The sequence below is a fragment of the Hirundo rustica genome, chromosome Z (assembly GCF_015227805.2).
Source record: "Hirundo rustica isolate bHirRus1 chromosome Z, bHirRus1.pri.v3, whole genome shotgun sequence".
Taxonomy (NCBI): domain Eukaryota; kingdom Metazoa; phylum Chordata; class Aves; order Passeriformes; family Hirundinidae; genus Hirundo; species Hirundo rustica.
The window spans coordinates 61,670,960-61,683,664 of NC_053488.1; the positions used below are offsets into that span (position 1 = coordinate 61,670,960).

Here is a 12,705-nt window from a genome sequence, read left to right on the forward strand (position 1 = left end):
TACTGGGGTGTCACCTTGTAAAGATGAATAACTCTAAACCAAAAGATTCTTCATCTCAAGGCACAGAGATATCCTCTCACTTCTTCACTGGTGCAGGGGGCTTCTCATCTTTATCTCTGTTCAAGCATCTTATAGGATTAATATTACTTAGTCAATCACAAACATCTTTGCTCAAATCCACGCACAAATTAAAACAATCATCTCCCCAAATGCTTATTTTACCCATGATTTAAAGGAATGATCTAAATACAGAGTTCATTTCCACGGCTCAAGTAAGAATAGAACAACCAACTCTTCAACCCTCTGTCCCAATAGTCTTTTCACTCTTGCTCTACTGACTTCACGCTGTTTTTTTCTTTATGTTCACTCTGTCCTTTCTTACTCTCTCAGAGAAGGGCTAAGTTCTGTAAGCTTCATGTTGCCAGGAAAAGGTTAAATCTGCTCACAGTCTTTGTCTCTCCCTCTGTGGCTTGTGGTGTTAGATGTTCAAGGCTGCACTGGTGAGGGAGGAAGAACTCACACAGAAACATCAGAGATCGGAGCACCCGGGCAGTCCGGAATTACAAAAAACCAGGCAGGATCATAAATGCCTTCTCAGTGTAGATCGGGGCAGCCTCAGCCAAATGGTGCCCATAGCTCTTATTAGGGGCTCGGTAGAGATCTCTCCCTGCTCCAGGGAAGTTTAGAGAAAGTAGCTGTTGTAAAGCAGCAACCTCTCCTTCCCACCCTCTCCAGGAGCCGATGGAATCCGGCCAGGCCTCAGGCCAGATCCCCCCAAAAAGCGGGGAGCAGCAGGCCCAGCTCGATGTTACCTGTCTCTCTCTGGCCAAGGGAAAGAAGGAAAAGGCCCAGCTACGGGAAATCAAGGGGTTTTATATGGTACTTCCCAAAGTCGTAGCCAACAGTTTTCAGTGTCAATATTCAGATGTCAATATTCCAACTAACCTTCTGATAAGGTCCCTGTCTTTTCTAAAGCAATTCCCAGGTCCTGACCTGGAGAATTATTCTATAACTAAAAAACCAAACTGTACTAACCCATGACTCCAGTGTTCAAGGCTGCAATCAAAGAGTCAGAAACACAGGCCACAAAGATGATTAAAGGGATAGATCATGTCTCCTATGAGACTGGGACTGTTCATCTTGGAGAAGACTCTAAGGAGACCTTATTGTGGAGACCTTTGCTACCTGAAGAAGGCCTACAGTGAAGTTGGAGAGGCATTTTATACCATGACTTGTGGAAATAAAACCAAGGGCAATGGTTTCAAACTAAAAAATGACCTGTTTAGTTTGGGTATTAGGAACAAATGCTTTACTGTGGGACAGGTGAGGCACTGGATCAGGTTGCCCAGAAAAGTGGTGGATGACCCGCTTTCTGTCCCGCACTCTGAGCCTCACAGTTAGAAGGTGCTGGCTGCTTAACATAAAAGATTAATCCCTTTCATAACAAAAATATGAGCCAGTGTTCAATCACTATATTACAAAAAGATGTTGCTACTGTCAATTTGCAGTTCTCTGATACATTTTCTTCTCATTTTGTCAGTGAATAGAATTAGATAATTTATTCAAGACCACGTGTGGCTGAACCATGCTTAGCTTGCATTCTTGTGCAGCATCCACTGAACTAAGGCTGCTCTTCTTCCTCATAAAGGTGTCACAGACAGGGGTAAGAAACAATTCTTTTAAAGAATTGTTTGATGAAAGATGAGATAACATTTTATTTATTTCACTTTAACCATTTATCTAGAAACAAAATATTTTCTTGGCAGATAAATAAGGTGTAGCATTCCACCAGGCTCAGCTTCACCTAACTCCTCTACAGCTTATCTCATATCACAGCAACATACTCTTTGTTAGAGTCTATTTTGTATTCCTCTTTGTCTGAAAGTACTGCTTTTACGTGAAATATTTCTGTCATTAAAAAAATTGCATTAATTAATCCTTTTGTGTTCTAACTTTTAAGCCAAGTTTTCTTCCTTGTCTTTGTTAAATGGCATGGAAATTGCACAATAAAAGAATTAGATACTTGACAGATGTGACTATATCCTTAGATACAGATCAGTTTTACTGTTTTCTGCGGGGTTTGTTTGTTGTTGGTTTTTTTGGGGGGGGGGAGGGTGGTTGTTGGTTGTTTGATTGGTTTTTAATGAGGAAAGAAAACCTATTTCTGCATTAGAAAATTACTAAAACCTGATGTGAGAGTATACCTATTATCAAACTTCACTCATACAATATAGTACCTTAATAAGAAGGTTCACTGACCTCACTTTCCAGCATACAGAGTAACTTAACAATTAATCTGATAAACCAAAAATAACCCTTATTACATAAACTAAAAAAAAAAAAAAAAAAAAAAAAAAAATCCCCAACCAACAAAAAAATCCCCACAAACCAAAACATTAAACTCTCAGCAGTGCAAGGATCTTCCTTGAATTTCTAAAAAACATACACATTTCTTCTCTTAAAAATAATTTCTAATCCTTTTAACAGAGTTAGATTGTATTTTATATATTATAGTGACCTTACTGTTATTGCTGACATTTCTTATCATTCATACAATTTCACTTTTTCCTCCCCATAATTGTGCTCTAGATTCAATGTTTTGATACAGAACATTTTAAAATGCTCCCTTTCTAACATTGCTACGTTAACCCAGACTCTCATCTGGATTTTAACACTTGCAAAAATGTATGGCCTGGATAAGAGGGTTCTTTAAGGCTGAACTTAGCAACCAAATTTGGAACAGGAACTATAAAATTAATTTTTGGAGTGGAAATTTGCCAGATGTCCCTCTGACATCCTACTGCCCTTTCTATAACTCCTTACAGAGCGGAATTAAATGAAACAGTCATTTAAACTCTGCAGAAAAATAGACTACCTCACTACAAAGAATAATGGATGCAGAGCATCCACCAACAATGCTGCAGGAGGCATGAAATGGGCATGCCATGAAGTCATGAATTTACGTCAACATGTGTAGGCATATACACAACAGTGCAAATTTAGAGAGGACAGTTAAAAATAGCAGTGGAGACAGATGAAAGCAGACTTCAGCATGGTTTAATAATCTGTCCAGAAGGCTTGGAAAGCCCTCTCTTAAGTCTACGCTGGCATGTCTTCACATCACATACAGATCAAAGCAATTACAGAGCTGTCTGCACGTCCTGCAATCACACTACTTGATTGCAGTGTAGACACATCCAGAAATAGTGCTACTGTAGATATGTTCATCTAAAAACTGCATTTACAAAAAGCAAAGCCTGGAAGCATACTGTAAAGCATATGGGACCTGATGAGGACCATATGCTGGAGAGAGTGTCCATTTCGCTAAATTCCATTAGCTGGAATTGCGCTAATTCTTCCCTCTACACAACCTGCTTCCTGTGTACTCCTGGAGGACTTCCTTTATACTCCTGTACCATGCGTTGGTTGGCCTTTCCTGTGGGTATTCAGGCCAGATCAACCTGAACCTTCAAGGACAGCAATTCACACAGCTTTATTGTCTGATGAAGAAACACCATACAATCTACAGGCAGCTGGGGGCAATCTCGTGACATGTAAACAGCACTCATTCCTCTCCATACCAATGTGGTACCAATGCTGGGTTCTGAACTCCTAACCCAAGCAGGCAAATTAGTTACCTACTGATTCAAGGCCAGTCACCTCAGAAGAACATCAACAACAATGGCTTTATCTATTAGTGATGCTAACAGGGGAAGAACTCACTGTGATGCAGAAACCCAGAGCTGAAAAAATCCTTCAAATTCAGGACCTCTTCTCCTCCAACAGTGGGAATTCAGGACCTCCTCTTCTCCAACAGTGGTTCACTGCATGACAGCAACACTACAACTACTCTTACAGGCTCTAGCTACAAACTACAAACCACAATAGACACTACATCCTGTCAAGGATGGCTTACTACCATTTATCCAGCAAGTGACCGAGGGGATCTACGCATGTTCTTAAACTGACTGCATAGTGAATGATGCACTTTGAGGAGATTTTGTGTGCATTTTGCTAAATCACAACCAGAAGACAAGTTAAGAAGGAATGCAGTTATTCAGCATACTTTGGTGCCTTACCAGCAAAGTATAAAAAGACACAAGAGCTAATATTGATTCAGACAATTAAAGATCTGGTAGGAATTGGATCACAGGTGCAACAACTACACACAGGCTAATTTACCATGGCAAGATGCAAGCTAGTGAAATACATAAAGTTTTGGGTACAAGGATTAACATTCTGTGCTGCTACCTGTCCCTTTGTGGAAACCCTGAGCAAATGCACAGTTGTGCTCCAATTAGTTGTCTGGGCCTGAGCATCGCAGCACTCAAAGCCAAATCTCCAGTCACCAGGCAGCGCCATTTCAGCAAATTCCACTAAACTGGGAAGAGCTGCTGACTCCATTGGAGAGACACCCTGCAGACACCTTGACAAATTATAAGGCTGGGCAATCACGAACCATATGAAGCTTAACAAGGGCAAAAGATATATTTTGCAGCTAGGACAGGGCAACCCTGGCTGTAACGACAGACTGAGAGGCTGGAGAAGGAATGAAAGGCCCCATAGAACAGGATCTGACGGTTCTGATCAAGAGCAAGCTCACTGTGAGTCAACAGTATGCCCTGGCAGTCAAAAGGCCCAATTGTATCCTGGGTTGCATCAACCACATGGAAGAATTCCTCTACCTTATATAAATGTCAATTTCCTCCCTACACGAGCACTACTCTCAGTTCTTGTCAACAAAAGAACAGTTCCCCACATCCTGGGGTGCATCAGGCACAGCATCTCCAGAAGGGCCAAGGGAGGGATTGTCCTGCTCTATTCTGCACTGGGGCAGCCTCACCTCGAGTGCTTGGGGTTTTGGGTGCCACAATACAAAAAAGACATTGAGCTATTAGAGAGTGTCCAAAGGAGAGCCACAAAGATGGTGAAGGGCCCTGAGGGGAAGCTATGCGAGGAGTGGCTGAGGTCACTGGGTCTGTTCAGCCTGAAGAGGAGAAGACTGAGGGGAGACCTCATTGCAGTTCTGCAGTTTCCTCATGAGGGGAAGCAGAGAGGCAGACAATGATCTCTTCTCTGTGGTAACCAGAGACAGAACCCAAGGAAATGACCTGAAGTTGTGTCAGGGGAAGTTTAGACTGGATATTAGGAAAAGGTTCTTCACACAGAGAGTAAAGGTTCTTCACGGAGGGAACAGCACCTGTTAGAGTTTCAATGTTAATGAGAAGCAAATAATTAATGATGTAAGTATAACTCATTCTCCTGGTGATTCCATTCTGTAACTCAAGATAAGTTTTTGGCCATGTCCTAGCAACAAGCACAAATATTGTGCTTTATCGAGAGCACAGCATATGAGTCTGCAAAATGGTAGATCCTAGACATTAACATAATTCAGACACATACTCTAAAACTCTTTCTATGTAACAAGAAGAGAAATGAGTACACATATACTTAGTACAGTAGAATGTGGGTCAGGGAATATGACATAGCTTATTTATCCTACTAACACGCTTCTGCTTCTCTGTGTGGTAGATTTCCCAGATGTATTTTGCTCCATTTTGTTAGGCACATTTTTTTTTGTTTGGTTTTAAAAGTATCTTGGAGACAGCTTTTACAAATATTCAAATTAGTGTCTCAACAGGCCAACAACTTTAATATTTAAAATCTTCAGCCCATTCAAAAGCAGCTCCTGGGATCTTCATAAATTTACTACTGTGACTCAACTGGAACTGACAGCATAGCACACAAAAGGCAGAATATTTACATCCGAATTTTAGTAGAAGAGAACACAACGTATGTACATGCACATATAAGCAGTTAAAGGTATTTCCTAGTTCTAAAAAAAAAAAAAGAAGCAAGTCAGTTTGGTGAGATCCTGACAAAGAACTACATGGATGAGTAACTGGCAGAGAATTACAGCTCCAAATCACAATCACATGCATGCCCCTGTCATGGACATCACATTCACAGAATGGCTGGGGTTGGAAGGGACCTCTGGAGATCATGGAATCCAATCCCCCTGATAAAGCAGGCTCACCCAGAGCAGGATCATGTCCAGGAAGGAGACTTCACAACCTCTCTGGGCAGCCTGTTCCAAGATGCAGCACAGCCTGACTTTTAGTCAAAGATGTAAACAAGTTGCTTTGAATGGGGAGTTGAAGGGAAGCACTAAGATCCTGATTAGAATTTAATTTTAAATGGAAAGCTCCAGATTGATTCAGTAACAATAAAACAGAAGGGGGGGAGAAGGGGGAGGATTTATATATAAGAAAAGGTCATGTAGTACACTGCATTGAGTTCAAAAGATAAGTAAGACAATGCTTTTTTATCTGGTATAAACAAAAATAATGCCAGCAGTTTGACTGCAAACAAGAACTGAGGAGGAAATTGAACTGAAAAGGAAATGCTTACAGCAAACCTTACAAACCTAATGTTATGTTTTAACCAGGAAAAATACACTTTGAAGCCCTACTTCATAATTCTTTATGAAGCGCAAATCAACCGTATTCATATTCAAAATAAGCTTTTGTAAATAGTCCTTAACATACAAGAAAACATACCCAATGAAGGATTGCCCCGATGGCCAAATTGTGACAGCTGAATTGTACTATTTTTTGATAACTCTAAGACTCTGAATCACTTCAAGCTTTATTGTAGAAGATGAAATCACAGTTCCACCCTAGACAGGTAAATAGTAGATGACATTTCTACCACAAAAATTAACTAATTATTTCCCCCCCTAAGTTTAAAACTCTCTTAGGGACTTAAATAATAAAGTATCGGACGCATATGCTCTGTCTTCTTGTTTCCAATCATTGCACTGTGCATATAAATCTATTATAGAACCACATTTGCATTTAAAGAGAAATTCCCTTGTGTTTACTATGCACCTGCTCCATGTAAGCCTATCTTCTCTACCTCCTTTGAGAAACAACAGGCCTGCCAGTAAAAGAGCGAGCGCAAATATAATGCTACTCCAATTCCTCCTGCCAATTATCTAAGCACCATTTCCTCTAGTTTAGTTTAGTTATGGTCCTATTCGGACAAGAGTTGAAAAGAATTACTACTTGCCCTTCCAAAATCCAACGTTTCTCAACTTTTAACACATTTTTCATTTTGACAATGAACATATACAATTCAACTGTAAAAAAACCACTGTATTTGCTAAGTAACACACAGTGAAGCAATGGCAAAGAGATTACTTACAGACTAGCACAGGAAAAATATAAACTTTTCTTTATTTTACTTGGCATTAATTATCATGGCTGCATAACGCAGGATGAGAATATTCTCCTCTTGACATCTACCTGAAAAGAGATGCAGGTTTATTCTAGTAAAACTGAAATTAAAAAAAAAAAAAAATTGTTCCCTGCCTCCTTGGCCATGATTCATGGGTTGCCTCTGGAGCTTCAAGCACAGAGACAGACAAGGGTGCAGATAAAGCTCTGCCACATACCTCAACTAGTCAGCTGAAATGTTTTAATGCCAGATGAGGGAGATAACTTGCTGCATCCCACAAAGGGTGCTGAACTACTGGTCTTTGTGCTCATGAAGTGCAGCATCACTGCTACATGACACCAAATAATGTCCAACTACCATCATTCCTCTGCAGCACTGCCAACAGGACTTTTGTATTGCTGTGATAGACGAGTCACCCCACAGGGCTGCCTCTGGCTGTCTGCTCCCCTTTCTTGCTGGCATCTCCTCAAATGTGGAGGCAGCACTATTTGTGTGTCTCTATTTCAGAGGACAGAAGCTATAGCAGCTGCAGCAGGGCAGTCATGCTTTCCCCATCCTGCTTCTTATCAGACAAATGTCCAAGGACAGAGCTGCTATGGAAGTAGGTATAGGTCTGAGACATCCTGGAAGAGGACTGTGAGAAAAAGAGCTGTGCCAATGCAGATGATATTCCACCACAAGTGCCTGTGGGATGAAGACTTCTTGCACCTATGGAATCCACATGGGAACAGTTTTCAGCTGCCAGGAAAACTGGGTAATTGGGAAGCAGAGGGACACCTCATAGTTTTTTAAGCTCTGTTGATGACCAGCCAAGAAACAGTTACAAAATACGTAATTTTTGGGATCACAATTTTACAATTATGAAAAAAATGACTTATCAATTATTCACAGTACTCCGTGAAGGGATTGAATCTTGAAGGGTACCTTCAGTTACCTTGTCCAAGCAGTCTAATTTTACATGCAGTTCTTTGTAAACTTGGAAAATGGCCCCAAAGAACTCCTGACATACTTATTTTCAATGTTGCTGTCCTTAGAGAAAAAAATATTAAGACAAGCAGCCTCTGGCTAATGTAAGCTACTACCTTCTACAGAATTTCCTTACTTGAAAGACTGCCCATCTCCTTATGCCAAAATGACATAAAAGCATTTTTAATAGCCTGCACTAGACAACTTCCTAAAAAAGAAGGCCGTATTTTCTAATAGGATCCTTGATTTTAGAATTCTACACTGGGACAATACTCTGATGTAGTTCTATTTTACTCACTTTTTCAACAAGCTACAAGTCACACACATGCTTTCTGCAGCACACTGAATCAGCGATATGGACCAGAAATCACAAACACCTGAAAAATAGGTTAACTGCCAGTTTAAGACAGCATAAGTGACCATATTAAACAGAATGGTCAGTTGCACAAGTCAGTCTTTGACACATGAAAACATGCAGAAATTAAGCATGCCACACCTTACAAAAGGAGCCTTTTCACTACAGATCTTTTCATACATGGGCTAACTGTGCTAACTAAGGAAATATTTGAAGGAAAGGTTACAATTTTTGTACTGTAACTACAGTGATGAGGCAAGTGTCTCAGATAACTGAAGAGGTCAAATTCTAACTGTTTTATTCAGATGAAATAAAGTGTTTCTCACTGTGTTTGAACTACCCCTTGAGCAACCCCGCAAGCCTGCTCTTGAAACCAGTTTTTCAGCTAACCTGCTACACCTTCAAAATATGGCTCCAGTATTGCACTGGGGGCATATTTGCAGGCTTAGCAGTATGAAGTGGCTAACCAAGTTCATCAACCATGAGCTCACACATGACCTAGCTGCAGAGGATTTTAGGGTGAAAAAACTCATGTTTATAGGTGGTAGTAAGGCAACAAGTCATGCTTTTTACCGCTTCCTGGAAGCACATGAAGCACATACAACTCCTAAATTCAGTAAGGGCAGGACACCATTAAAAGTCTGCCACAGCATGCCGCACAAGGCTAAATGCATGCACATCATTCAACATAATTTCTGGCTGCAGGATCAGTGCTATTTGCACAAAATATAATATTACTTTGATTTTTCCAATGCTATGATTGTATATATTTCTTCAGCCATTTAAATAACAGAAAAGAGTCCAACAGTCAAGTGATTTGCTTCAGAATAATTTTTTAAAACTTTTTTTCATTTACCTTTTGCGGTTGGAATGCTGAGGTATAAAAAGAGGATAAGATGCTAAGATTTTCCATGGAAAACACAGGCACTACCAGTTTTCTGGTGGGTTTTGGGTTGAGGGGACTTTTTGAGGAGCAGTTGTGACTGATTAATATCTCAGTAAGAGATGTGGCTTTAAGCCAACCATTGAGAGTGCTCTAAGGTGATAACACTGACAGTGAAGACTAAGACTGTTTAGGCGCTGGTTTGTATCCAGTACGATCAGAACACGATCCTCGAGTTCTTCTTTATATAAATTACAGCTGATCACATAAAACACTCTTTGATGCAGGTATGAGAAAAGGTTTGATCCCTGCTGCTCAAACACGATTTTGGATTGACAAACACAATCCAAATCAAGATTTTGGATTGACCCAAGTATAAAGCCTTGGAGCATGTTCCTACCAGACAACTGGGCATTTGTTTCCCCCCAGTTACAAACATGGAACTCCGATTTTATTTTCTTCCAGATTTCGGCTTGCCCGGCGGGACAGGAGGGTGCTGACGGCAGGGCGCCCCCCCGGACGCCCGGCTCCGAGCAGAGCAGCGGCAGATCTGCGGCGGCTGCGAGTGTCAGCGGCTTACACCGCGCTACAAGGGGTTCGCGGCGGCACTTCGCACGGCTGACATCACGTATATGCTCAGCCCCAACGAAACCCGCCGCGTTCAGCCCTGATTTCACGCGGAAAGCACTTCCCCGGGGCGGGCTGGAGGGGGCCGGGGCTCGCCCCCGCCGCCGCTCCCGCCCGCCGCCCGCGTCTCCCGCCGCCCGGCAGCCCCGCTCCGACGCCCCCGGGGACGCCTCGGCGGGGGGAAGCGCCTCCAGCGCCACCCGTACTCCCCGCGCACCCGCGGGGCACCCCGGGCTCGGCTCGGCGCCCCCCTCTCCCGCCGCCGCGGGGGCAGCGCCGTCGGCGGCAACAAAGCCCCCGTCCGCTCCCCTCTCCTCACCTCAGCCCTGCGCTCCGCTCGGCCGCGGCCGTTCCACGGCAACCGGGGATGACGGAGACGGGGAAAGAACCCAGGTGCCGCCTATCGGCTGCCGCCCCCCCGCAAATCCTCGCCGGCGCAGGCAGCGCTCCGGCAATCGTCCGGCTCCCGCCGCCCCGCCCTCCGCCCCTGCCCTCCCCTGCCACCGGGCAGCGGCCGGCAGCAGCGGGAGGAGGAGGAGGAGAGAGAGCGAGAGGGAAGGAGGGAGCGAGAAAAGGAGGGAGGGGAGGGGGTGACTCCGCCTGGCCCTGCTGCGTCACAATGCGGGGGGCGCTGCACGTGACCGGCGGCGCGGGCGGGGGCGTTGCGGGCGCTGCGCGGGACCCCGCGCTGGGGCGGGAGCGCTGCCCCCGGAGCTGCCCCCGCAGCTGCCGCCCCGCCAGCGCCAGCGCCACCGCCCACTCTCCGCGCCCCGCAGGTCCTCCGCGCGTGGGGAGCGATTGTCCGCGGCGTCTGGAAACGCTGCTCCTGCGTCTCCAATGCGAAGCGCGTGGCGCCCGCTGCGCTAAAAATAATAGAAATACAACCTGAAATGCCTGAAAATGCCGAGTTCAATCTGCTCACATCTGTTTAAAATAAAACTTGGTGGGTTTCGCGGTAGATTTTTTTTTTTTTCTGTTTGGTTGGGGGTTTTGTTTTGGTTTTTGTTTGGGTTTTTGTTTGTTTGGTTTTGTTGTTTTGTTGTTTGTTTTTTTTTTTTTAATTATTATTTTAGTCTGCTACAAAATCTGGAAAGCGTCGCTGCTTCACTCTGGTTCGTACGTCCACCAGGACAGAGGCAGTGGCATCCTTATAAACCTTCCCATCGAGCTGGTCCCACCTGCCTTGGCAAGAAACCAGCGTTTTCTCCCACGCAACCCGCTGCTGCAGGTGCTCGATGAGCCGGGTAGAATCCCGACGGTTGTCCCTCAGACACTGCAGAGGTGCACGGAGACAGGAGTCCTCCGGGTAACGCCCTGCCACCGAGGCATCTGATGGCAGCAGGAAGAGAGCAGAAAAGTGAACCTTTGGCTGGGTTTTCCTCTTTGTGATTTAGCCTGTTCTGCTTCCCCTTTTCTTTCCATAGGCATATTTTCCATCCTGCCTCTTAAAGTGTATCCCTTTCCACCTTCAACTGCTTTTGTGTGCTTTACATTTAAAACACAGAACATCTTCAATTTTACTTAATCTGATGAGTGAGGACTGCAAAAACCCCAAGAGATGCATATCAGAAATTTAAGTGAATTTATGCTAGTTTGACATTTTGGAAAACTACTGCCCACAGAACACACAGCACACTCCACACTCAGCAGTACCACAAGCATGCCCATGTCAGTCAGCACATAGCACTGCTCTGGACAAGTGTCTCTAGAAATGGGGAAAAAACTTTAGTCTCCAGCTAAGTAGGTCTCTGTTCTTCCTGTAGGGATTTCTAGTGAAAGTGCCTAAACTCCCCCACTCCCCATATTTTAATTCTGTTTATTCCTGAGACACAGTCATCAGACAGTAAAAACCTTGAGAAGCTAGTCATCTGAACCCAGCAACTTGGACATGAAAGAAAATATAGTCCTCTATGACACATTTCTTGAGTTATCTAGGACCTGCATCATCATGCATTTTCAACTTATTTAATATACTTGCCCAGAAGTGGAAAGCTGTTATATTTCTTTCTTTTTAAATTACATTTTTTAAGATGTGTGGTGTTGTGGTGTGGTTTGTTATTAATGGATTTTTCTGTATCCTCCACTGTTATTGGTTCAACCCAAGGTTGTGTCCTCTCACTGAGTTGTCTATTTTGTCATAAACCTGCCCCTTGTTCCCAAATATTCCCTGTCCATCCTTTCTTGTCCCAACCCCCCACTTGGAAATCCCCTAAATTTGACACCCAATTGGTTAATGTAAACAGTCCCCTCCTTCTAAGTTTCCCCATTGGTTTGTGTATAGTAAGCCCCACCTTGTGATCCACCCCTGACTTCCCACTATTGGTTGAAAATTTGTACCCTCCCCTGAGACCTCCCCGTTTATAAGTTCGTGCACACCCGCATTAGGTGTCTTTTGCCCCTGGACCCTCCTTGAGAGTAAGCCCTACTGGAACCCATAAAAAAGACCCTTGTCCTTGCCTCTGCCTGCGCCTTGTAACAGCCTTGTGCTGTAGAGCATTGGCTCTAAGCCGGATCTCAGGTCATCTGCTCCTAAGGTCCGTCCCACTCTCGGTGAGATGCTGAGGGCTAGCTGGGAGACTCCAACACTGTGTCAGTGTAGAAAACAAACTTGAATATGGATGATAGTGATGGATTC

At 43.8% G+C, this 12,705-nt stretch overlaps 1 protein-coding gene across 4 annotated transcripts in view; it reads right to left on the bottom strand.

Annotated features, from left to right (window-relative positions):
* SNCAIP (synuclein alpha interacting protein) overlaps window positions 1-10,553 on the bottom strand; it is a 97,056-nt gene extending 86,503 nt beyond the window's left edge. Inside the window, exon 1 of one of the 4 annotated variants that reach the window (XM_040090869.2) lies at window positions 10,390-10,553. The gene's annotated coding sequence lies outside the window, so the exon portion shown is untranslated. Of the gene's footprint in view, window positions 1-7,206; window positions 7,227-10,389 lie in introns of those variants that run through there. The other 3 variants (XM_040090872.1, XM_040090870.2, XM_058424165.1) reach the window with 3 other exon arrangements.
* Between the last annotated feature and the right edge of the window lie 2,152 nt (window positions 10,554-12,705).